This window comes from Podarcis tiliguerta (assembly GCF_965153285.1).
Source record: "Podarcis tiliguerta genome assembly, chromosome: 6".
Classification (NCBI taxonomy): domain Eukaryota; kingdom Metazoa; phylum Chordata; class Lepidosauria; order Squamata; family Lacertidae; genus Podarcis; species Podarcis tiliguerta.
Window position 1 is genome coordinate 35851687 of NC_139539.1, and position 24130 is coordinate 35875816.

A 24130-nucleotide genomic window follows, 5' to 3' on the forward strand; every position below is an offset into this window, starting at 1 on the left:
ATGGCCTGGGGCAGAAATGGAAAGGACACTGCAATGTAAGTCTCTCTTATTCATATTCCTTATAATCAATAAGAAATGCACAAATGAAGCAGCACTGAATATTTGCCCTTTTCTTCACATTCAGGTCCCAGGAAAGGTGGATTGTCTAATCTTTTGGGGGTGAAACATGACAAGATTTAGAAAGAAAGGGAACTGTACAACTTCAGTCCTCAAATCTCGGGTGGGAATAGGAGAGGAGTATAGAAATGGAATCAAATTCTAGCTTGGCTTCATTTCTTATTTTCTCCAGCATCTGACAGAATTGTAAATGTGCTTTCTTTTTCTTTTTGCCCAGTTCCCACTGCAACTGACCTGTTCGTTTCAGTGCTCCTTCTTTGCAAACCCGCATGCCAGGTAGCTTTGAAATCCTTTCACCCCAGGAGGGCAAAGGAAGTTAGCTTGGGCTGCACCAGTGTGTATTCTCCACCTGGATCTGGAGGACCTTTGAAGCACTAGAGAAACTCACCAGGAAGGGATTTGGATGGCTGCCACGGGCAGATATCAACACCAAAGAGATTTGATTAATTTGTAAATAAGCTCCTCAAATATCAGAAGAGTCTCTACATGGAACCTTCCAAACATTGTTGAGCTCATTCTTCTAAGGTATCGACCATCATGGAAGAACCAGGGACACCTCTGCATTTTTACCTCTAGTCATAGCTTCCTGGGAGCCATAGTTTGTTAAGGTCTGGAAGGCAATATTTGGCCCTGAACCTCTGACTGGTATATAGGATAGTGACTGAATTACTGTCATAGCAAAATCATAGGATCGCCAACTAACAGCACCTTTCAACATACCTTTGGTAATGTCAGTTGGTAAAAACCATTCATTTTCTTGCAGGTAGGTGTGTGCAGAGGGGAGAGGCAGCTGTGTACACTTGCTCCAGGCTTTGGAGGGCTAAGCCAGCCATGTGCGGGAGGCGCCATGGAGCAGTTGTTGCTGGTTTTTTTGTTCAAGTTTATAACTTTATCCTAACAAGACTCCCATCCCGGGCCTCAGACAAGCACTGCATGAGCCTGCTTAGAGGTATTATAATCTGAAAACACCTGCACAGTCATCAGTCTAAGCCTACCTCATTTATACAAACACACACATATACACACTTTAATTGCTGGGTTAACAATGCCTCATTACACTGGTTAATTTCCTTTATTTTTTGCTTTTACGAGGGAGGTGAGTATAGCTGCTGTGTACATTTTACACTAGGAGAGAAATAGTTTATGTATCTGCACAATTAGAGCTCAGAAGACAGCCAGAAATGGTCTCTGAATAGCCATTCAGATCCGAGAGCAAATTTCAATTAAATCTGACTTTTATTATCACTTTCTAAAAAAAATCATGTTTGCTTTCTCCAAGCCAACTAGAGCATGCATGCCCTATAAGTTCCTTGTAACAGAGAGCAGGGCGGAATTCAGCATAAAAAGCTTCTAGATTTTCAGCCTAGATTTAATGTGAATTTTATGTTGATATTTCATCCCCCTGCGTATGTTTCTTGTTGCTGAACAAGAATGAAATGAGCTGCTTTGAATAATGAATATTTTTGCTGTATAACTGGAAGAAAAACCCTGAACTGACTCAGAAAACATCATTGAACAAAAGACTAACACTGGTGTGTGTGTGTATTTTTTAAAGAAAATCATTTTAACTTGCATTTTGCATTTTGCCTACATTTCTTTTTCAAACACCTCCACAATAATTTCAAAAGGTGGGCATGTTATATATATATTTCAATAAATTAAATAACAGCCCCCATGAAATGGAGCACCATTCAGCACCAATACTTGTCTGCAGCAATCCCCATCCTCTAGACTGAAGGTGCCAGGATACACAACAGCACCACATCTTTGACAAGATTGTCCTGCTGTTTAGACAGCCAGAAACAAGCCAAGCCAAGCTGCTACAACTCCAATTAAATCATGTACAAGTTCCATAAGGATGACAGCATGAAACGTCTTGTCAAATTCTGGAGAAGACGCACGTTGGTGACCTGGATTGCAACTCAATAAGTAACAGGGAGCCAAGCTTTTCAGCACGTGTGCCATAAGTCATGTTCGAAAGATGGCATGCCGCCACTTTCTTCCCCCCACCTTATGCTGATGTTTCCTTTCCCCATTCCCACCCCTTGTTGTGAGGTTGTCTGTAGTCTACAGAGGAGGAGAACAGGCAGCTGCACAACACGTAGGGCTGGAAATGTCTCCAGTCTGAAACCTTGGAGGGCTTCTGCCAGTCAGTGCAAACAGCACTGAGCTTGATGGACCCATGGTCTGACTTGGTGTAAGGCAGCATTTTATGTGAGCTACTCTGAGGGCTATATGTCCAAATCTATGGTATAACCAGGCCCACAAGCCCTCCTGATTCCTGCCAGGTATACCGCAGTATGATGGAACTTATTGCACTTACACTGCAAGTTGGCCACTCATGCTGTATGTGGACAGTTATCAGTGATCATGTTTGTGATCAGTTATATTAAATAAGAGCTTTAATACGGCCAGATCACATGTTTTGGGACCTTTAACTGATCTCATCAGGCAACTGCTTTGAGGTTTTATACAATCTAGCTGTATGTACATTTTATGAAATAAATAAAATAAATGGGCAATCGGCATTCCTTGGAAACTGAACTGAATAGCTGCATAGAGCGAAAGTAACACTGGAAGTCCATTGACGCAGCATCTCATTTCCTATTGAGAAAGTAACTGTAGCTTTGTGGTACAGTAGATGCTTTGCATACAGGAAGCCTCATTTTCAATCTCTGACATCTTAAAAGATTCAGTTAGCAATTTGCAATGAAAGACCTCTGCTCAAGAGCCCAGAGGAATGCAGTCACTCAGAGTAGACAGTTCTGGGTTCCATGAACATATAATATCACCTGGTAAAATACAACTTGGCAGCGAGAGATTTTACTTTCTTGGGCTCCATGATCACTGTAGATGGTGACAGCTTTCACAAAATTAAAAGATGCCTGCTTCTTGGAAGAAAAGCGATGACAAACCTAGACAGCATCTTAAATAGCAGACATCACCTTGCTGACAAAGGCCTGTATAGTTAAAGCTATGGCTTTCCCAGTAGTAATGCATGGAAGTGAGAGCTGGACCATAAAGAAGGCTGATCGCCGAAGAATTGATGCTTTTGAATTATGGTGCTGGAGGAGACTCTTGAGAGTCCCGCGGACTGCAAGAAAATCAAACCTATCCATTATTAAGGAAATCAGCCCTGACTTCTCATTGGAAGGACAGATCGTGAAGCTGAGGCTCCAATACTTTGGCCACCTCATGAGAAGAAAAGATTCCCTTTAAAAGACCCTGATGTTGGGAAAGATTGAGGGCACAAGGAGAAGGAGACAACAGAGGACGAGATGGTTGGACAGTGTTCTCGAAGCTACTAACATGAGTTTGACCAAGCTGCGGGAGGCAGTGGAAGACAGGAGTGCCTAGCGTGCTCTGGTCCATGGGGTCACAAAGAGTCGAAGACGACTAAATGACTAAACAGCAACAAGTTGCCACTATGGTCTAAATTTACTCAATTAAGGCTGGACTTTGCTGAGCATCATCACCAGAAAAATAAGCTCTGTGAACATTTGAGTATACAGAGGCAGATTAAGATGATTTTTTTCTGCTCTTATCTCCCCACTCCCCACCATGGGACATTGCCCTGAGACATTGAAATCATTGTTGTCATTACTTTGTTTCTATTTATTAATTTATTAAATTGGTTTTATTTATCAGTTTATGAATTGCTTTTTTACATATGTCTAAAGGAGATTTACAGACCTACCATAAAAATATTGACCTTGGTCCTGTGATTAACAAATCCTTAACTACACAGAAGACCAGGCCCTATTGCCACACATAGAATTTGCCCCATTAGAAATGGTCTCATGTCAATTCAGTCAGATGGATGGGTTTCCATCAGATTCAATAGAACAGAACCAAATAAATATGCATGTAGGTTATATATATAAGGTGATGAGAAGGATGGGTATCAGTTAAAATTCTCTGAGGTGGGGGAATGCCCTTGGCTATAGGCTAGAATATGGTCTGTTGAGATCTAAAGTGAGGTCACCCAAAAATGTCAATTGCAGAAGAAAAGGGTTCCTTTCTCACCCTGTCACAGAAGAGAAAAAAAATTCAATCTGAATTACAGCACTATAATAGAATGAAAATCGGTTTCACTTTTAAGATGTCATGTTATTTCTTGTGTTGTTTCAAATGTCGTCTTATTGGTATTTTGAATGTCAAAGCAAGAACTTGCACATCAATCTCAAGTCAGTCTCTTTTGTTTGGCATTTCCACCTTGAAACCATTTCAGAAAATTTCGTTCCAAGGACATTTTTGGCATTCAGAGTTTTATATAAAGGCAATTGCTTTCAATATGTTCTCATGTTCTGAAGACCAAAATGACAACCACCAGACCTGTAGAGTGGAGGACTTAAGAACAAATGATTCTGACATGAGCATCCTATATTCCTAATTTTCTTTGTGTTGTAGAAGTAGATTCAAGACCCATTGGTGGTACAGCGGGATGTAGATTCACATACTTTGTTCTGTGTTTCCTCTTTGGATTCTTTTGAGCAGGGGTGTTGAACCTTGGCCCAGAAGCCAAATGCAGTCCTCCAGATTGGCCTATGTATTGATGCTTGGGAGTCTCCCCAGGCCATATACCATTCCTAGCCACACCCTCACTTCCCACCCCTCTCTGACCCTGGTGACACCCTCTTTGTCTTTTAGCCTTGTTGGAATGAGTCATTGAACACTGGTAATAATGACTCTTACTTACCAGGAAGCAGGAGAGTGGTGTGTGTGTGTGTGTGGAAACTAGCCTATTGTACAAAGGTCAACTTAGAGCATTCATTACTACCCCTTTTTATCTGGCCCCTCCGACCATTACCATGAGGGCCCCCACAAAGTTGCTCAAAAGGGAATGTGGTCCTCAGGCTAAAAAAGGTTCCCTGCCAGCCTTTGAATGAGGTCTTCCCTTTGGTAACATCTTATTTCAGAGGGGGAAAGTGTAGCCTCAGGCTGTACTGAATATATATATATATATATATATATATATTGGTAATGTTCAAAGCAGCATTGATCCAAACAAAAAGACCCCAAATACACCACTAATCTCAATGAGCAGTTGTGGTGTTTGGGTGCTGTTTGGCAGTCTTTTGTCCCCATGGCTACTGCTTCATGCTGCCATATTCCTTTTCTTTGAGCTCACTGTCTTTGAGCTCAGTTTGCCCACATGGTTCTGTGAATCAGGCGGGCTGTCGCAACCCATGTGACCATGCTTAAGAGCTTCCATGATCAAATGTAGCCCCTTGGCATCGTCGTTAAAATGCACATGAGTTGCCACCGCCAATAAAGTTAGGTGTTAGGTAGGTAAATTTATTGTGAACATATGCCCATTGTCAATGCCCCATTTGTGAAGGTTAAGAAGGAGGAGGAGAAAGGTGCTCAGAAGGAACAGCCTTGCGAAACAATAGAAATATGTTGGCTTTAAATGCAGAAAATCTCCCCAAAATGAAGGGGTGAGGCTTTGTGACACTCACAAAATATGAAATGAGTAGTTACAAATCACCTTTCTGTGTAACATTCAGTATCCTACTTGATTTGTCCACAATACACTGACCTTCATCCTTCTCTGATGGGTCTCCACCCTTGCTCAAAAACAAGCTTATTTATGTTGCATCTCATACTATAGAAGCTTCCTCTCCCCATCCTTCCTGTCAATACATCTTGGATTTCCATGTCAGAAAACATTCCCTATCATTTTTCATACTGAGATACCAGTTTCAAGACATCTCAGGAAGCCTGGATTTCCCACAGGTTTGTTTGCTTTCCTTGGTCTCAAAATATTGCCTCGATTCTTTCTCGGCATTTGGTTTATTTAGTTATTTATTTTCCTATTGATTTAATTCATAAAAAGACCTATTGCCCCATATACTTTCACAGACAAAGACAACAAAATCTTTTATTTATTTACTAAAGCCACATTTGAGTGTCTTTTTGGCTTCTGGGCACCTGTATAAATATTATATGTACAAGTAATAAAGCAGTGCGCTCTCTCTCTCTCTCTCTCTCACACACACACACACACACACAAAGTATCCAAGAGGTCTATGCATTTTTTTGTCTTCATCCTTTAATATTATGACCCAGGGCTAGGGATGGACTAAGCAGCCTGATTCCATCCCATTACACTTTCAATAATACTTAATCATGTCCATTCCAACCTACTTCATGCAGATTTTATTTGAAAGAATACAAAAAAGTGCATGTTGCGCTCTGCAGTGCAGCAAGTCAAGGCCTATCCAGGGTGTAAAACAAGACACGGTGAGGCAAGGCAGTGATGGACATTTTTCTAATGTACATTTTTTTGCAAGCAATTTCTCCTAACATAATGCATTTGTGTATGTTAGTGTCACTAGTGAATAAATGGTGATGCACATTTTGCTGTGTGTGAGAGAGAGAGAGAGTGAGAGAGTGTTTGAGTAAACATTGTTTGGTTGGAGCAATTAACTACTGTTAATTGAGCAGAGGAGAGTGAGACTGAAAGACTCAGATGACTCAGATGTCTAAAAGGCCTATAGAAGTTTCCTTTAAAACAAGTTTTAATAGTGCTTACAGACTTGCCTGTAGCAATTTGTTTTTCTATTCATCTCACTCTTTCCTCTTGACTGCTAGATCTATTTTCAGTCATCATGTTCCAAATCTTTGACTGCTATTAAGCAGACAGAAATTTCAGTCACACATACACAGCAAACTGGGGGAGGGGAAACCTCCACTTAAAAGTTGCATTTAGAACATGCATGCTGCATCCGTACATTATTTATTGAGAGGGGCACTCAATGCGGCATAAGTGAGTGCAAATGTAGGCCATCCTGTTTCCAGCCATGAATGATTGCCCTGCGCTACTATCATGAACCCATAACAGAGGATCTGCTTTTTTAAAAAATAAGGTAGACTCATTTTACAGTTGACCCTTTTCTCAACAGCATTCAAAGGGGAGTATATTTAAAATCTACTTAATGTCAATCTTCCAATGGAGTGAAAGGACAACATGAGCATACCAGCATGGAAATCTAATCTAAACTTTATAAATATAAACAAGTGCTTTGCACAATTCTTTCCTGCACACTCTTTCAGTAACAGAGAGCCATCAGTATGCAGTAGCCTTGGGAACCCAGGTTCAAAGTCCCTCTAGTAATACCTGCCAAGTTTACCAGGGTTTTTTGAGCAACCCACTATTTCTGACACTAATTACCTCATTGTTTTGTTCAGGAGTTAAAATGTCACTTGAAGCTCCTTAAGAGAAATAGTGGTTCAGAAGTAACAAATTATCTCCATCCCATGACAACAGGAAAGAGCTTTAAGATCTCTATGAAGGAAAGGCGGTGTCATCCAAATTTGAATGCTGCAAGATGGTTGTAGTGATATCGATCAAGGCAATTTCTGAATGTTGTAGGTTCTCTCAGCTGATTTTCATTGCATACCCTCCAAAATCCTGAAGAGGAAAATCAAGATGTCTGTCTTTCAGGGCTGTGTTCTTACAGGACCCAGGTGACTCGCGAGAGAACATGGCCTCCCAAAATAGGCATCTTCTAGGGCTATACTCTCACGGGAACCAAAACAGGACATCCTGGGATCCAATCAGAAGCTGGGGTGGCTTCTGTAATTCTGGGATGTCCCGCTCACATTGGGACTGTTGACAGGTATGTAATTGGCACAGCTCAGTTTCTGCACTGGAAACACTGTGAGTTGCCTCTTACCAGACTGTTGGCCCATCCAGCTCAGTATTGCCTTCAATGACTGGCAACAGCTCCCTGGGGTTTTAGATACTCCCAGCCCTACTTTGAGATGCCTGGGATTGAAACTGCAGATTGAACATTCTGCATACAAAACAGATGCTGCAGTGACACCATCCCCATTTGTTGTAGTTTTCTATGTGTCTGTGACAAACAACCTGTTTCTTCAGTTTTATAGCATCCAGTAAAGTAAAGGTAAAGGGACCCCGTGACCGACTCTGGGGTTGCGGCGCTCATCTCACTTTATTGGCTGAGGGAGCCGGCGTACAGCTTCTGGGTCATGTGGCCAGCATGACTAAGCTGCTTCTGGTGAACCAGAGCAGCGCACGGAAACACCGTTTACCTTCCCGCTGGAAGGTGCTTTCGAACTGCTAGGTTGGCAGGAGCAGGGACTGAGCAACGGGAGCTCACCCCGTCGCGGGGATTCAAACTGCCGACCTTCTGATCAGCAAGTCCTAGCATCCGGTGGGTAGGCAATAAAAAGAAATTTATCAGCTTTGAATGGATAGTCTGATGTGCTGGTGGGCTGCACTGAGTCTTGAGGCTACCAGTGAATGGACCATGGTGGTCAAGCTATACCGGTCCAGGATGCATCAATTTTATCCATGTAAATAAGTTTACAATGCTTTCTTATGCTTTTACAATTTCCCCCCCACAACTCTCTAAACCAAAGACAAGCTGCACATAAAGCCTGATAGCTCTGGGCATAATAACAAAGCAGTCTGATTCTGTAATGTGGAGAGAAACACAGTTGTTTTCTTCCTCCATAGCTCCAAAGAAATGCCCTCCCCCCCAAAAAAAAAAATTCTCTGCCAATAATCCCCTGGGCCTCCTGAATTACCTGAGGTAATTAGCAAGAAGCTGTACAAATAGAATAACTGACCAATCTTATCAACTCTTCCAGGTACCCAAAACTGATGAAATGCCCTGAAGATCTCTTTCTATGCATGATGGTGATCAAAAATATTTCTAATGCACATTTTTTCCTCTGCAGAAGCAAGTCAAGATAATCATATGCAAGATAATCACCATATACTTCCCCAGATTTAGCAATATGCCAAAGGGTGGCCTGATCACCATTGCCCTAAGATCTCTCATCAGGGTCTCATTCACAAACCAAATTCTTTTTATTGAATAAAATATCACTTTCCATCTATCTAGTGATTAGCAAATGCAGTATGAAAAGCTGTCTAAAAAATAGCTTAAGTATACTCAGAACTTTTTAGAATTTGTCTAAGCCACTGGATTTTTAATTATCTAGTGAAGAGGCTGTGACAAGAGCTGAGGCAAATTTGGCCATTAATTTCCATCAAAATCCTCCTCTAATTTTAATGTTGAATATTTTCCTAATATTTGACATTCTGCATTTGACAGTATTGGCCTTCGCTGCTAAGTTGCTGAATATGTGGTCATCTAGCTTTCTAAGTATTTCTAACATCATATTTATTATTAGATATTTTTGCATGCATAAACAGAAAGGTGATGATATAAAAAACAGAACAAGTTCATAGAATTGTAGAGTTGGAAGGGACCCTAAGGGTCATCTTGTCCAACCTCCTGCATTGCAGGAAACTACATGACAGATGGCCATTCAACCTCAGCTCAAAAACTTCCTTGGAAGGAGAGTCCACCACCACTTGTAGGAGTCTGTTCCACTGTTTCAGTTTTAGAAAGGCATGGCAATACAATATACTTGTGTGCATTTTCTGACTATCAGGTCACACACCCATGGCTTTACAGTAAGGCAGTTTTTGCCTCCCATAATGCCAACCTGGGTGATGGAGTTGATCTGGGATCATTTGCCCTTAGCAACAGACAGGTCAAACCTGCCCACAGATTCTTATTTGAGATTCCTGTCTTGTTGAGTCTTCATTCTGTTAATGGGGCAACAGTGGCGGGCCTTGGGCTATCAAATTTCAATGGTGCCCTGTGTGGTGCCAAAATTTGGCACCCCTTCTTGCCTTCTGTTCTACTTCATAGTTGTGGCACCCCTTGCAGTGCTCTTGAGGCTGCATGCCCAGTGTAACTGAACTGATTGCACTCCCCTGAATTCAACTATGGGAGCAAAGAGTGGATAGAAGATGACTATGGTCAATGTCCAATGTAGTAAAAATTTTATATGTGTGGGATTTGGTAGCCAAGAGATTTCCTTCTCTGGTATTTTTTCTTAGAATTTTTTATACTGAACATTAATCAGCTCTCTTTTTGGATTGACTTTTGTACGTTCAGCATTATACAAATTTCAGCTACACATATTATTCATCCAAATTAGTACAGTAGATATAGCTAGAAGATAAGTGATTTGTGGTCCCCTCCCCACTTTTGGACAAAATGAAGTGTAGAATGCAAAAATATATAATTATACAGAAAAAGGGAGAAGTGTCAAACTATCGAATGTGCAGCATTAATGAGAACTTGTATGATATTTCCCTGTAATTTCAAACTTTTGACACATAATGCTTCAAAGCAATATTAAATTTATAAATCATATGTCTTCCTATTTTATCGCCTACATTTCTAGGCATTTTTATTTATGCATCTGAAAGTTTCTAGTGTACTTTGCCTGGTGAATTTTTTTGCAATACATTGACAATATCTACCAAGTAGTAATAACTAGTCAAAAGTTTGTCAGTTCTGCTTGTGTGTCTTTCCAAAAATTCCCCACCCACCTTTTATTCTAATAGTAATAATAGTTCAGTAAGATAGTTTCACCTTGGATTAAAATGCCACCATTTGATCAGGTTTCTGAAATTTATGTTTAGTGTCATCTTGCAGAGATACACACAGATAATTCATCATTTCAGCTTCATTTTTCACAGGGGGCTCACAAACCTTCACTGAAAAGTTGCAATTCAGAATATCTGCTCTGAGATGCTGTTAGAGGTGATAGAACCAAGAGATGTCATCAAAGAACATGTGAACTTAATAAATGAGAAACTGCACTTCCAGGACATATGTATACTATCCACAAAGTTTCCTCGGTGTCACATCTGCTCATGAAATTGCCAGTACATGAATGTATGAAACCTGTCAAAGCAAGTTACAATGTTGGGAAATTCTCTAGGCTTGTGCAGACAGGTTATATAGCCTTACTCACAGGTCTTGATCAAGGGTTACCACTGGCACATTGACATCCAGCCTTTCCACTTCGGAACATCCAAACTCGATAGATGTCATGTTCCCATCAGTCGTTAGCAGGAAGGAATTGGTGGATCCTCCAGGATGTTGACAATGATGTATTACTTGTGCTCCCCTGATAATCCTGGACAAGGTTGTCTTAATTTACAGAGATTGCTCAGGCTATTCTGAATTGGCTCATCAAGCAATCTGTTCAATGTGATTGTATTTGTGCTGGGGGCACTTGGAGATTGGAAGAAATGAAGTTACTCTCATGCTATTGCAGAAATATCCGGTGCTGGAAGATAAGTGTTGTATTCCTGCCTCTTTTAAGAAAAATTTTATCTTGCTTTGATGTATCTGCAGTGCTCATCAATGCTGATCCTGTGGAAAGTGGTATGGTCACCTATTGGTGAAAGCACTGGTGGAGAAATTGAGATATTGATGTTTCCTGCTGGAACTTGCACCTTGTAACATGACCCTTGTGTGAGAATGACTTCCACAAACATCTACAAAACAGCTGGAAATGACTTCTCTAAGGGACAATTTCTAAAGAAAGAGGGTGGAAATTCATGGAGCAAGGAAACAACTGAATTTTTATTTTGATTAGTTTTGCAGCTGCTTCAATTAAAAGCAACCTGCACCAGGTTGCCTAATATCTTTGTGACTAATATAATACCTGCAAGTATCCCCTCTCCCCAAAAAATAAATTACAATTTGCACCCTTTTCAATTTGTTCCCAGAATATTGTTTCCACCTCTGATCTGTTGTGAATTATGAGCACTGTAAGAAACCAGACATCTATTCTTCCAGTTCATTGACAAACACTGGTCCATTGCCATCTCATCCTCAAGCCATTAACCTTAACAAAGACAAAATAGTTTTACTTCAACTAGTGCAGGGGTAGCCAACATAGTACCCTCTAGATGTTGCTGGACAACAACTCTCAGCATCCCTGACCATTGGTTATGCTGGATGGGCTGATGGGAGCTGGCCAACCATGGACTAGAGGAAGACGGGCACCCGCTACTTCCTCCTCAGCTTTCATTACACTGTTCTCTCTCCAGCCCATTGCTTAGCAACTCTGTTGCTTAACTCCTAACTGCCATTCTTACCTCTAACTTCCCCTAAAACTAAAACCTTGCTTGAGAGTTTGCAAATGAGATTTGCCCTTTCACCATTTGTGCTGCCTAAATAGCTCATCCCCAGTCTAACACCACAAAAGGAAATTACTTGATATAATGAGCTTTTATGTTGTTGTTGTTTAGTCGTTTAGTCGTGTCTGACTCTTCGTGACCCCATGGACCAGAGCACGCCAGGCACTCCTGTCTTCCACTGCCTCCTGCAGTTTAGTTAAACTCATGCTGGTAGCTTCGAGAACACTGTCCAACCATCTTGTCCTCTGTTGTCCCCTTTTCCTTGTGCCCTCCATCTTTCCCAACATCAGGGTCTTTTCCAGGGAGTCTGGAAAGTATATGAGCTTTTATACTTTGCTCAATTAAAGGATTAACAAGGTCTAGCACAAGGCTTAAATGTATACCGGGTCTGACCTAATACACATATGAATCTAGCTATCATCTCCAAGGAAATTAGGTTTGACATCCCAAACCATAATTAAATTCTAGCACCTATAAATCTATTAACAGTATTGACAAATGAAAACCATCTTCACTGTTCAGGTTTAGTCTAGTAAGGGTGCATATGCAATAAACCTGAACTTAGGAGGTTGCCTTATGGCAGACCATTGGTTCTATCTAGCTCAGTATTGTCTACACTGACTAGCAGCAACCCTCCAAGATTTCAGTCAAAGTTCCCCCCAGCCCTTTCTGCAGATGCTTTGGATTGAATTTCAGACCTTCTGCATGCAAAGCAGACGCTCCACCACTGAACTATGGCCATTTATAACACCCACCTTATGTCATGAATAATTGTTTGTGGCTCAAAAGTGTGACTGTTGATTGTTCAGCCCAGAGGACTCTGGAAATTGTAGCTCTTGGATGGAAATAAGAGTCTCCTAACAATTCTCAATACCGCTAACAAACTATAGTTCTCAATATTCTTTGAGGGAAACCATGGCTGTCTAAAGTGGTATGATACTACTTTAAATGTATGGTACAGATGGGGTTTTAGTTACAGGCAGAGAAATAATATGATTCAGTGAAGGTAGGAGAGGCATATAAGAATAGAAACATGAATGGAGGTCATTTGGTCTTTGCAAATTTCTGACCTGACACGCACCTCCCTGATCAGAGATCATATTCGTCAGAAACTTAGTTATCCATCCATTTTTCCAATTCCTGAACATTCCAACATTGTTCTCAGCATGTACCAAATCTGTTTTAAAGTGCACATTTTGAGAGATAATACATGTTAAAGTACTATTTAAATGAATATTTCAGTGTTAAAAATATCACCCCCAGAGTAATGTTGGGAGATACTGCCAGGGAGATAAAGTCCATCTTGACTCCACGTCGTCTCCGGACATCCATCAATCTCCCGTAGACACGCAGTATCAGCAATTAGCGACAGGAGCTCTAGAAATAGCTTCCCAAAGATCCAGGGCTCTTGCACGCTCTAGCAGCAGATATGCACAACGGAAGATGCACACAGGAGAGCATTATTTCTAAGTTTATTCAGCGTTGATCAGAACAAAGAAAAATCATGACTGCCTGCATGAGGGAGTTCCGGCAGTGAGAAAGAAACGAAAGCAAAAGACACAACAGAAACACCCTGTGAACAGGAAATACGCAGGCTGTGACACAAACATCCTGCTCCCTTTTAAGGTGGAACGGAAATATCCCAACATCCTCCCCCTTTCCGTGTAACCTGTAGTACCTGTGGTTCAACCCAATTGCAACCTTTGTGCATAAACCTTAAGTTGTTCTCTGTTAACAACCTTCGACAACAGATCAGCAGGAATTTCATTTCCTGGCATGTAGGACACCTGAATGAGTCCTTTCTGAATACACTCTCTTGCACGATGTAACTTAATCTGCAAGTACTTGGTTCTTTGCTTGCAACTCTCTGAGTTCAGCAAAGCCAAACAGGATCTATTGTCTTGATACACTTGTATAGGACATTTCACAGAAACCCTGATGTCCTTAAACAGTTGCATCAACCATTCACAATCCATGAGTGAAAATGACAGAGCATTGAGTTCTGCTTCACAGGAACTTAGGCTCACTGTCGTCTGCTTCTTGCACAGCCAGTCAAACAGACAGTGGTTGTACATGTAGCATACTCCAGAAGTGCTTGTACCATCCGTGGTGTCACTTCCAAAACTTGCATCAGCAAAGATTTCAAGACCTCCAGTCTTCTGACTGGTGAACCTCAGCCTGTAGTGCATAGTCCCTTTCAAATAGCGGGCTATGCGCTTCAGAGCTTTCCAATCCTGAACAGTAGGATTATTAGCATGTCTGCTAAGCAGGTTAGTGCTTACAGCTATGTCAGGTCTTGAGCATCTAGCAATGAAATTCAACTTGCCTAGAATGCATCTGTACAGCGTTGTGTCAGAAAACGCTTCAGCAGTACTATCTACCTGGTAACCTGTCACCATCGGGGTGTCTGCTGGGTTTGCATCAACCAAATTCAACCTGGTTAATACATCAGCAATTTTCTGTGTTTGGTGAACAAGAAAATTACCTGCTTGGTCCCTCTCCACCTGCAGAGAAAGATAGTTGGATACCTCACCAAGATCCTTCATGTCAAAGTGCTCCTTCAGCTGAGCTAGGGTGCTTTGGTACAAAGCCTGATTCTTCCAAAACATCAGAAGATCATCAACAAAACATAAACAATACAGTTTGTTTTGCCCCTCCTCCTTGACAAACACACACGGATCAGCTTTGCCCTGGTGAAAACCTAGAGAAAGCAATGTCTCTTTGAGTTTTGTGTTCCAACACCTGGCACTCTGCTTGAGACCATATAAGGATTTCCGCAGTTTACAGACCATTCCCTTCTGTATCTGCAGTCCATCAGGTGGAAGCATATACAGCTCCTCCCCCAAAATCCCGTACAAAAAAGCTGTATTAATGTCATGATGGGAAACATGCAGTTTCTCCTCCGCAGCTTTCTTGAGCATCAGCCGAATGCTCTCATATTTGACGGTGGGCGAGTAGGTCTCGTGGTAATCCTGTCCTGGTACCTGTGAAAAACCTCTGGCAACCAATCTGGCTTTGTGTCTGACAACCTTGCCATTCTGGTCTGTCTTGGCCTTGAAGACCCATTTGCTGCCAACCAGTCTCATTCCTGGGACTACCGGTACCAATTCCCAAGTTTGGTTCCTGTTCAAGGAATCAACTTCAGCCTTCATGGCATCAAGCCAAGGCTTAGCATCTTTAGAGGTTAACTCCTGAACCTCTTTGAAGCTTGAAGGTTCCCACACCTTCTCTGAGCTACTAAGAACAGCAGTTGCTGTCTTAGCAAACTCATCAGCAAATCTCTTTGGAGGTCTGCCCTTCGTCGCCCTTTCAGATCTGCGTACTAGACGCAAGTCTTCTGGACTCATCTCCTCCTTCTTGGGAGAAAAACGACCAATGGTGAACAGTGGTTCTTCCAGTTCATTGTCAGACGCATCAGATGGTCTGACTGAGGCCTTTGCGCTCTTGTAGTCTGCTGTGTCATCACTGTCACTGACACCAGCAGCAGCGCCGCCCACTGAACTGGAATCCGAACTCTGATCATCATCATCACCATCATCATCATCATCCTCAGCTTCCTCAGCTGCTTTAGCATCACCTGCTTTTTTCACATCACCTTCATCCTCCTCTGGGTAACTCTGGAAAATTCCCACATTTTCCCCCCACTTTGGATTGTACTCAACACTCCTTGTGAACTTAATGGACTTAGAGTCAGTCATCCATACCCTGTATGCTCCCTTTTCATACCCCATGAACAAACCATGTGCCCCACGCTTCCCAAGCTTGTTGCTTTGTGGGGTGTGTACCCACATGTCAGAACCAAAGATTCTCATGTGCTTGACATTTGGTTTCTTACCAAACATCTTCTCGTAGGGAGTACAACCAATAGGTGATGACAGTCTGCGATTAAACGTGTAAACAAACGTTGACAGAGACTCCCCCCAAAACTTCTCAGGGAGATTGGCATCATGCAACATTGTTTTCATTCCTTGCAGCAATGTTTGATTTGCTCGCTCCGCAAGCCCATTCATCCATGGAGATCTAGGCGTTGACAAGTCATGCTGGATTCCCTTCTCAGTCAGAAAAGCTTCAAACTGCTGAGAAGTGAATTCCCCGCCTCGATCAGTAAAGAGACAGCCGATGTGTTTACCGTGAACATTCTCCAACCAAGCACAGAATGCCTTGAACCTAGGAAATGCTTGCGATTTCTGCTCGAGCATAAACACATGAATGTACCTGGAAAAAGAATCAATTAGAACCATGAAGTACCTTGCTCCACCCAAAGAGGGCGCAAGTGGACCAACCAGGTCTGCGTGAACAAGCTGGTAGGGTTTGGAAGCCTGCCTGCTAGACTCCTTGCCTTTTGGAGCAACCTTCACCTTGTTCTCTGCACAAGATACACATTTCATGTGAAACTTACAGGGTTTGATGTTCAAACCCTCAACCAGTTCAGGCATCTTGGCCAGCGCCTGCCAAGACATGTGACAAAATCTTCTGTGTGCTTCATGAACACAACCTGCATGAAGAACCTTGTTAGTTTGTGCAACACAACAAGAATCAACATTAGACACAGCAACAGCATTGTCATCATAAGTTATACAGAACAAGCCATCCATAAACTTAGCATGCAAAATGTCCTCTTTGCCTTTTCTGATGACACAGCCGCTCCTCTTGAAGGAAACCTGAAAACCACGCCCAATCAGCTGTGGGACACTGAGCAAATTGTTCACAGCACCTGGAACATAAAGTACATTTTTGATGGTAGTATGCAGACTTGCAAGTTTCACAGTCCCTTCTCCTGCGATCTGCAACGTCCTTCCGTCAGCCAGGTGGACCTCACCATCTTGAGGTTTGAAGGAGATAAACAGATGCTTATCTTTCGTTAAATGCCGGGTCGCTGCAGAATCTACAACAAATCTGGACTTGGCCTTTGGAGCAGCTTTTCTGGCAAGCAAAACCTTGTTTTCCACCGGCGTGGGCTTAAACTGCTTGCCCCCCTGCTCCTGGCCATGCGACTTGCCTTTAGCCTTTGGTGAAGCAGTGCCAGCAAACAAAGCCTTGTTTTCCACTGGCGTGGGCTCTTCACCCCCCTTCTGCTTCTGGCCATCTGCAGGCATCTGTCTCTGTTTACCTCTGGCCTTCCGGCCTCTGCAAAGACGATGACCTTGGTTCCCACGAGAAACAGAGCTCTCATCTGCCAACTCCTTGGCTCCCCCTGGAGGCTGGAATGCTGCTTGGGATGACACCAGAGTCAGCTCCCCCTGCAGCTTGCAACCGGTGCCCACGGCATCCCTGCATCCACTTGCATTCCGGGAAACAGCCAGGACCTCCGATGCAGTCAAACTCTGGGCTGGGATGACTGGCAGATGGGCCAGCTTCAACGCATTCCACATCCCACGAGCAGTGGTGTTGCCAGCTAGTGTGGCAATTTCCTCCAGAGAAACGGACAAGACTATTATGTCTATGGCCCTTGAATCTTGGGTCTTCCATCTCTCTGTCAGAGGAACTGGAGGGGCCTCACTCACAGTATGCCACACTCCAAACTGACGCAGCAAACTCTCACACCACTGTGCCCAGGCCTGATAATTTCGCCCATTTAGCTTTGGGCATTCCGCAGCTTCAGAAGCAGCTTGAGAAGCATGGAAAGACTCCATCCCAGCTTTTTACTCTAGCCGAGCCCCTTTTCAACTTCAGGCTTTATCTTGGCTGCCCATAAATCACGAAGCTTTTGGCTTGACTCCCAGGCCAATTAAGCCAGCCGGACATCAAAGGCACTTTGCCGCGGCAACGAAAAGCCTTACTTTCGCTTTTCCACACATACCTCAGCAGTCTGTCGCAGTCTTACTCTCCTGTAAATGCTGTTTATCTGGGCCCGAAACCTTGTTGTTGGGAGATACTGCCAGGGAGATAAAGTCCATCTTGACTCCACGTCGTCTCCGGACATCCATCAATCTCCCGTAGACACGCAGTATCAGCAATTAGCGACAGGAGCTCTAGAAATAGCTTCCCAAAGATCCAGGGCTCTTGCACGCTCTAGCAGCAGATATGCACAACGGAAGATGCACACAGGAGAGCATTATTTCTAAGTTTATTCAGCGTTGATCAGAACAAAGAAAAATCATGACTGCCTGCATGAGGGAGTTCCGGCAGTGAGAAAGAAACGAAAGCAAAAGACACAACAGAAACACCCTGTGAACAGGAAATACGCAGGCTGTGACACAAACATCCTGCTCCCTTTTAAGGTGGAACGGAAATATCCCAACAGAAATCATGATTTATGTGTGAAGTACAATTGACACCAACTAGAAACAGACCAATTCATCCATCCTTAACTTGAGGTCATGTTAGGTTCAGGGAACTATGAGTGACTCAGAAAATAATTCCTGACCTCTCAGCTCCAGCTGCTTGGTGTCACTGCCAACATGTTTTCGAATGTGTTTTCATAGCCATAAGGTGTAGAATTGCTTGAAGAAAATGAAAGTGAAGATCACAGAGGATGAGATTTTATGGCTAAAATCAGTTTCTGTGAGGAGTCCCCATCATGTTGTCAGGACTGGAAGATGAACTACAGTACTCAGTATTAAAATATAGTTGAGAGAAATTAACCCCACCAAAGTAGACAAGTGCAGCAGTTGGAAACAAAGAAACAACAAAACTGTCAAAGGAAGCAATTTATTTTAACAAATATTTTTTGTTTTCCTTTGAATACAGCAAAGCAAGCTGTTGTGTTTGTGTTTAAGAAATTCTTTTGCCTCAAATGACATACTGCTCTATATTCTGTAAAAAAAACAAAAAACAGCAATTTCTGGGAAATGATTATTTCATCATCTCACCAGTCTCAAACGAAAGGGTATTATTAAGTTACTAGATATTCCTAATATTCACCATTCAAAAGTGTCAAACCCATGAAGAAATATATTTGCACCTATTATTTTTTATTTTAACGTTCTATATGAGTAGGCTACCTGTTGGGCATTTTCTAGGGATTAATGACCATCTGGGGTTAATGACCCTTAGTTGCTCTTCCAGCTATCAACTCCTCCTGGACAGTCATTAATCCTCAGGAAATGTCCTATTCCTCCACTATTAATGCTTCATTACAATCTGTCTTGGTCACCCTTGCAGAGACTTTCACAGCTTCATCTTCAGATATACCCTTTCCTCTGACACATATAGGAGGGGAAGCCAATTTGTCTTGAAAACCTTTATTTGGCTGAGACTGAATTGAGGAATCTGGCTGCTGTCTAGGTTCATGGATAAAGGAAAGACAGCTCAACAGCTCACTTTTCAGAATACATCATGGACTGATGAGACAGAAAGACTAAACCATTGTCTATTAATTTCTACTGCTACAGAATAGCATTAGGAAGGTCATGTTTAACAAAGAGGCATTTGTACTAGCAAAGCCACAACTAGACAATAAAGAATTATTATTTTTCAATTGCCCATATCCAATTCTGATGTTGGTTTGCCCTAAATTAAACTTCAAACCACTGAACCAGTTCTAGTATAAATTTTGGTACTTGCATATGCCAGGTGCTGTTCAGTCATTTCAGCAATGTGGATTTTATGTTATTGGCCAATTTATCCTGCTCTCCTATTATCCTTACCTTTCAATGTCACGTCACAAACTCTTTCTCCAGAAAACACAATAATTGTGTTGCTCAATCTGACCAAAAGTACATCAAATCCAACACTATAGTCTTACCAGCTGTTCAGCCAGATGAATTTGAGGAACTCATAATCAGAGCAAGACAGAGATAGCTGTCTCTTGCGGTGTGTTTCAAAATGCTTCATAGTTTGGTAGTCTATCTCTAAACCTGGAAGTTATTGTTCCTTTTTAAGCTTTATAATGTCTAATAGTCACTCATAAATCTACTTCCCAGGAATTCACTACAACTCTTTTTAAAAGATCTCTGTTTTTGTCACCGTTACAGCAATATGTTGCAATAAATAAAGTCCCTATTTTCATTGGAGAAATGTTGGAGGGTATGAGGTAGAGTCCTGACCACTCACATTTTGAGTGATGAGTCCAGGATAAAGTTAGGCGAGTCATTAATTCCAGTATAAGGAAGTTCAAAGCAAGCTGCTTTAGGAAATATTTGTCAAGTGTTAGTTGCTGAGAAAACAACTAAGATCTTCTGGAGTCTTCTGAAGCCTGGGCAGCCTGATAGCTCCTGAGAAGGGGTGGAGTCAACATGAAGTATCTGTTGTTTAAAGCTGTTTGCTCTTACAACACAGAGGTGATAGTGGCTGTCTGTGAGGGGTGCTCTCCTGCCGGAGAATCAATCAGTCCTGGAGGATCTGGGAGTGGGGAGGTGTTAGCTCCACAGGTACTGATGACTCTGAGCTGGATTGTGGATTGAGACTTGAGACTAAGATGGAACCCTAACTCCAGCAAAAGAGGTTCTCTGACAATCTGACATTCCATTAGTCTTTCACGAAGGATCAATGAGTTCAAATGATGTGTCACCTAAAGAAACTATCACAGTTCAGTCTGTGTGATTCCATTAAACTATATAGAAACTGATGTCAACTGGTATAGCTGAACATTTCAGAAAGCACATGGTCACCTCTTTAGGAGCCGTACCAGCCTTGCTGTTCATTGGCAGAGTGTAAATGGAAGAACGCCGGTATATGGTAATATGTAGACCTGAGTTAGAAGGAAACTCCCGATTTATGCAGTTAACTATTCAAAAACCAAATAGTTTTTGTACGTATTACAGAACAACATTCATATATGTAACTTTTATTTTTTAATGATACAGTTTTTCCATGGCTGTCATGCACAGATAAGCTCTATTCCTCTATTCTAGGCTACTTAGATTAACAGAAGTATCAAAAAGAGCCTAGCCTACAAATCACTTAGCATGAAATATTTGGGCTAACAAATATCCAGGACAGACTGTGGTAACCACATAGCTTGTTTCTTAATGTGAATCTCCTGAAGGACAGGCACCCACCTTTTAATGGGAAACTTCTCCAAGTCCCCATTAAGTTATTCAGTCGCAAGCATGAGCACAAGATGATGGGTGCCACTGGGATAAGTCTGCTTTATTTTTCTTCTATGTGTGTTTTTTCTTCTTCCCTAGCTGGAGTTACTTTGCTGTTTCTTGGCAGTACAGTGAAAACATCTACCCAATGCAGAATCGAAAATGATTCTATTATTTCTGATATATTCTTCATTCCCTTGTTCTGGGAATATCTCACAGACTACCTTTTGCTCCTGATATCTCAACATCTCTGCTTGCCAGAAATTCAAAAAAGTAATGTTGGCAGAACATTTTAAAACTTTTCTGTAGTGCATACCTGAGTTCAAATAAGGATGAAGGTGTCAATCTTATTCCAAATAGATCTAAAACCTTAAAAGCAAAAGGTTGCATAAAGGGATGAGTGAATCCACATGCATATTGACATATCTCTTGAGAAAGTTTAATAGCCATGTGAATGAATAGACTGTGAGCTTAATGGTAATGCCAACTACATTGTGACAATAACAAAGTCGTGTGGAATAGTTGTGACAGATTAGTGATAACTAAAAGAGGTTTCTTATTATGTGTAGACAGTGCTGAAACCAGTCCTAATACCACTTGGCAAATACTAGTGGTGCAATCTGGCCCTGTGAAGAGATTCAGCGTTCCCTTCTCCATAACTTCCATACCAAAGGAAGTTTAAACTAGTGTATTAAAACAATACCTATATTTTACATTAGGCAAAGTAAGGGTGTTTTGTGGGTGGGCTATGGGGAGAGTTCCAGACAAAGGAAGTTGCATCACTGGAATGAGTCTCCATGTTTCCTTCTCATTCCACCTTGATATACTGAAAGTGATATAAAGAGAATCATGTTCACATTTGTGGTAGGATGTAGTGAAGGTTGAAGTTTCTTTTTCTAGGAGGATCTGCAGATATGTCGGTGCAGACAACAAGCAAGACACAGTATACAGACAAGGGCTGGTCAATGGAATTTTACTCAAACATAACTTTGCATGTTCATTCATTTCAGTTGGTCAATTCTGAGTAACATGTAGTTAAATACTAAATGAAGAAATAAATACCACCTAAGGAGGTGTAATGGGTTCATTATAAATCTGTTGTTCCAATCTTCCAGACAGTCCATAGAGAAATTCTGACTACAGTATTATTAATATTAGTGTTGTTTCCAATTGCTAACCATACTGAATATATATTCTCATCTGAATATATATTCCCAGTGCTGCTACTTGCAGTTTATCACCTCTATGGCAGGGTCCCTCCTGTGACTTCAATGAATATGTTACTTTTTCTTATGTAACTTACTTTCCCCCCCTCCTGTGACTGTATTATTTCTTCAACCATGTTCTTACCTTCATGCTGCTGCCCTCCAATGTCTGTCTGGTGCTGGCTGCTTATGCCTACTCTCTCTGACCTAATTTTTTAAAAACCTAATGTTTTCAAAATATTGGTGGAAGGAAAAGGGCAAACACGGGAGCATGAGAATTAGCATGACTGAGTACTCACAGTCCTTTTAAAAAAAGCAAATTGTAAAGCTGGTTAACATGAAAACCTCTGAAGCCACCCATCTTAAATTTGGCAAGGTTAATTCACTCTGCAGGGGCTAGCATGTCTCCAGTTTTCATCCCGCTATACAAATAATTTTTTTTAAAAAAATGTGGCCATTTTGTTTTACAATGCAAGTCAATGGGATTTCCAGATATCTTTATTTTCTTCTATCTGGGTTTGGATAAGGGAAGAGTGAGATTGGTCCAGACCTAAGGTTGGGTGAAAGATTCCTGCATTGCTGGGAGCTGGACTAGATTATCCTCATGGTCCCTTCCAACCATTTTATGATTCTATTAATCAGGTCTGATCCAGATTTACATATCAGGGCCACAGATTGAATTGAGCGGTCTGTGCAGAGCTTTGCATGCTAGAAACTGGACAAAGAATAAGGCTTGCAATTTCCTGACACTGTAGAAATACGCCTTAGGAGGGATGCTCAAGAATTATTTGGGTAATATTCTGCATTTTCACAGTTCTTTTCTTGTGAAGACTATTGCATGTTTTATAAGCACTAAGCAAACAACATCCCAACATCCTTCTGAATTATTTAAGCACAATTACAGAATAGTATTTAATACAATTACAGAATGGTATTTAAACAATGAGAAAAGTGAGATTTTATTTAGTTATATGTTTGCCCGAGGTCATGGAGAACTTTGGTAGCACAGCTGAAAGTAAACCCTTGAGTATCATATATGCAAAAGAAAGGATTGTCCAGGGATTGCATTCATAGTCTACCACACTGGAAATAAGTGCATAAAATCATGTGTGATGGCACTTAGGCCTGTTACTGCTCAATCCTATGCATGTCTATCTCAGAAGCCCCTTAGCTGGCATGCTAAGATTGCAGCCGTATGACTGCAAACACACTTAAGTGGGTCCTACGTCAGAACACAGTAAGACTTACTTCTGAGTGGACATGTGCAGGACTGCACTGTTAAGTTTCCCTGTTATCCAGTTCCACGTGTGTAAACTGGAAAGCAACCATCTCATATGTCAAAACCATTATGAGACGATTTGAAAAAAATGATGCATATTATGCCAACAAAGGAAAAGTCCCACAAGCACCGACTAATTGACACGAGTGCAAGAGATGTGGTGTCTAATTCCAAATTTAGCTCATTTTGACACATGTGTGCATAACTCCCCAGTTCTGTGCATGGCCAGATCCATAACCAGAAATGTTAGGTGGGGGGCTAAGGGCAATATGGGGGTGCCATCCCACCAACATGAACTTGAATCCTCTGCATGCTCAAATATAATGGGACTGCTTTTAGCCCAGTGATCCAGTGCATTGATCTCATGCCCTATTATTTGAATTTCATTCAGGTAAGTGGCTGAAGAAACCCAACCAGATGGGTGGGATATAAATAATAAAAGTTGTTGTTGTTGTAAGTATGCTTGAAGTCTTAGCTGCATTTAATTTCCCTCTCATGGAACTTCTGTACAACACAGCCTTTTGCACAGCAACTTCTGGAAGTGAGCAATTATTAATTATAAGCT